The following is a 3,334-nucleotide window of genomic DNA, read 5'->3' as shown; positions in this document are numbered from 1 at the left end:
CTTCCATGGTTTATTTTTACATTCTCTAAAAATTCGGCCAAAATGGATGTTAAGAAAATTTACTCGTCAATTTAGGGAATTTACTCGTTTTCAACCGTTTTTTACAAGGAAGCCCAGAAAGTGGCCGATTTGAATTGAATCTTAGCATGTGACAATTCGTTGGATAGGTAAACAACATAGCTACGACTTCCATGGTTTATTTTTACATTCTCTAAAAATTCGGCCAAAATGGATGTTAAGAAAATTTCCTCGTCAATTTAGGGAATTTACTCGTTTTCAACCGTTTTTTACTAGGAAGCCCAGAAAGTGGCCGATTTGAATGGAATCTTAGCATGTGACAATTCGTTGGATAGGTAAACAACATAGCTACGATTTCCATGGTTTATTTTTACATTCTCTAAAAATTCGGCCAAAATGGATGTTAAGAAAATCTCCTTGTCAATTTAGGGAATTTACTCGTTTTCAACCGGTTTTTTTACTAGGAAGCCCAGAAAGTGGCCGATTTGAATTGAATCTTAGCATGTGTCAATTCGTTGGATAGGTAAACAACACAGCTACGACTTCCATGGTTTATTTTTACATTATCTAAAAATTCGGCCAAAATGGATGTTAAGAAAATTTCCTCGTCAATTTAGGGAAGCCCAGAAATTGGCATAGTTGAATTGAATCTTAGCATGTGACAATTCGTTGGATATGTAAAGAACATAGCTACGACTTCCATGGTTTATTTTTACATTCTCTAAAAATTCAGCCAAAATGGATGTTAAGAAAATTTCCTCGTCAATTTAGGGAGGCGCAGAAAGTGGCCGAGTTGAATTGCATCTTAGCATGTGACAATTCGTTGGATAGGTAAAAAACATAGCTACGACTTCCATGGTTTATTTTTACATTCTCTAAAAATTCGGCCAAAATGGATGTTAAGAAAATTTCCTCGTCAATTTAGGGAATTTACTCGTTTTCAACCGTTTTTTACTAGGAAGCCCAAAAAGTGGCCGATTTGAATTGAATCTTAGCATGTGACAATTCGTTGGATAGGTAAGCGACATAGCTACGACTTCCATGGTTTATTTTTACATTCTCTAAAAATTCGGCCAAAATGCATGTTAAGAAAATTTCCTCGTCAATTTTGGGAATTTACTCGTTGTCAACCGTTTTTTACTAGGAAGCCCAAAAAGTGGCCGATTTGAATTGAATCTTAGCATGTGACAATTCGTTGGATAGGTAAGCAACATAGCTACGACTTCCATGGTTTATTTTTACATTCTCTAAAAATTCGGCCAAAATGCATGTTAAGAAAATTTCCTCGTCAATTTAGGGAATTTACTCGTTTTCAACCGGTTTTTTTACTAGGAAGCCCAGAAAGTGGCCGATTTGAATTGAATCTTAGCATGTGTCAATTCGTTGGATAGGTAAACAACACAGCTACGACTTCCATGGTTTATTTTTACATTCTCTAAAAATTCGGCCAAAATGGATGTTAAGAAAATTTCCTCGTCAATTTAGGGAAGCCCAGAAATTGGCATAGTTGAATTGAATCTTAGCATGTGACAATTAGTTGGATATGTAAAGAACATAGCTACGACTTCCATGGTTTATTTTTACATTCTCTAAAAATTCAGCCAAAATGGATGTTAAGAAAATTTCCTCGTCAATTTAGGGAGGCGCAGAAAGTGGCCGAGTTGAACTGCATCTTAGCATGTGACAATTCGTTGGATAGGTAAATAACATAGCTACGACTTCCATGGTTTATTTTTACATTCTCTAAAAATTCGGCCAAAATGGATGTTAAGAAAATTTCCTCGTCAATTTAGGGAATTTACTCGTTGTCAACCGTTTTTTACTAGGAAGCCCAAAAAGTGGCCGATTTGAATTGAATCTTAGCATGTGACAATTCGTTGGATAGGTAAGCAACATAGCTACGACTTCCATGGTTTATTTTTACATTATCTAAAAATTCGGCCAAAATGAATGTTAAGAAAATTTACTCGTCAATTTAGGGAATTAACTCGTTTTCAACCGTTTTTTTACTAGGAAGCCCAGAAAGTGGCCGATTTGAATTGAATCTTAGCATGTGACAATTCGTTGGATAGGTAAACAACACATCTACGACTTCCATGGTTTATTTTTACATTCTCTAAAAATTCGGCCAAAATGGATGTTAAGAAAATTTCCTCGTCAATTTAGGGAATCCCAGAAATTGGCAGAGTTGAATTGAATCTTAGCATGTGACAATTCGTTGGATAGGTAAAGAACATAGCTACGACTTCCATGGTTTATTTTTACATTCTCTAAAAATTCGGCCAAAATGCATGTTAAGAAAATATCCTCGTCAATTTAGGGAATTTACTCGTTTTCAACCGTTTTTTACTAGGAAGCCCAGAAAGTGGCCGAGTTGAATTGAATCTTAGCATGTGACAATTTGTTGGATAGGTAAACAACATAGCTACGACTTCCATGGTTTATTTTTACATTCTCTAAAAATTCAGCCAAAATGTAGGTTAAGAAAATTTCCTCGTCAATTTAGGGAAACCCAGAAAGTGGCCGATTTGAATTGAATCTTAGCATGTGACAATTCGTTGGATAGGTAAACAACATAGCTACGACTTCCATGGTTTATTTTTACATTCTCTAAAAATTCGGCCAAAATGGATGTTAAGAAAATTTCCTCGTCAATTTAGGGAATTTACTCATTTTCAACCGTTTTTTACAAGGAAGCCCAGAAAGTGGCCGATTTGAATTGAATCTTAGCATGTGACAATTCGTTGGATAGGTAAACAACATAGCTACGACTTCCATGGTTTATTTTTACATTCTCTAAAAATTCGGCCAAAATGGATGTTAAGAAAATTTCCTCGTCAATTTAGGGAATTTACTCGTTTTCAACCGTTTTTTACTAGGAAGCCCAGAAAGTGGCCGATTTGAATTGAATCTTAGCATGTGACAATTCGTTGGATAGGTAAACAACATAGCTACGACTTCCATGGTTTATTTTTACATTCTCTAAAAATTCGGCCAAAATGCATGTTAAGAAAATATCCTCGTCAATTTAGGGAATTTACTCGTTTTCAACCGTTTTTTACTAGGAAGCCCAGAAAGTGGCCGAGTTGAATTGAATCTTAGCATGTGACAATTTGTTGGATAGGTAAACAACATAGCTACGACTTCCATGGTTTATTTTTACATTCTCTAAAAATTCAGCCAAAATGTAGGTTAAGAAAATTTCCTCGTCAATTTAGGGAAACCCAGAAAGTGGCCGATTTGAATTGAATCTTAGCATGTGACAATTCGTTGGATAGGTAAACAACATAGCTACGACTTCCATGGTTTATTTTTA

This window comes from Medicago sativa, chromosome 1 (assembly GCF_051527215.1).
Source record: "Medicago sativa cultivar Bolivia chromosome 1, Bolivia_mono, whole genome shotgun sequence".
NCBI classification, from domain to species: Eukaryota; Viridiplantae; Streptophyta; class Magnoliopsida; order Fabales; family Fabaceae; genus Medicago; species Medicago sativa.
This window is presented reverse-complemented; position numbering follows the sequence as displayed.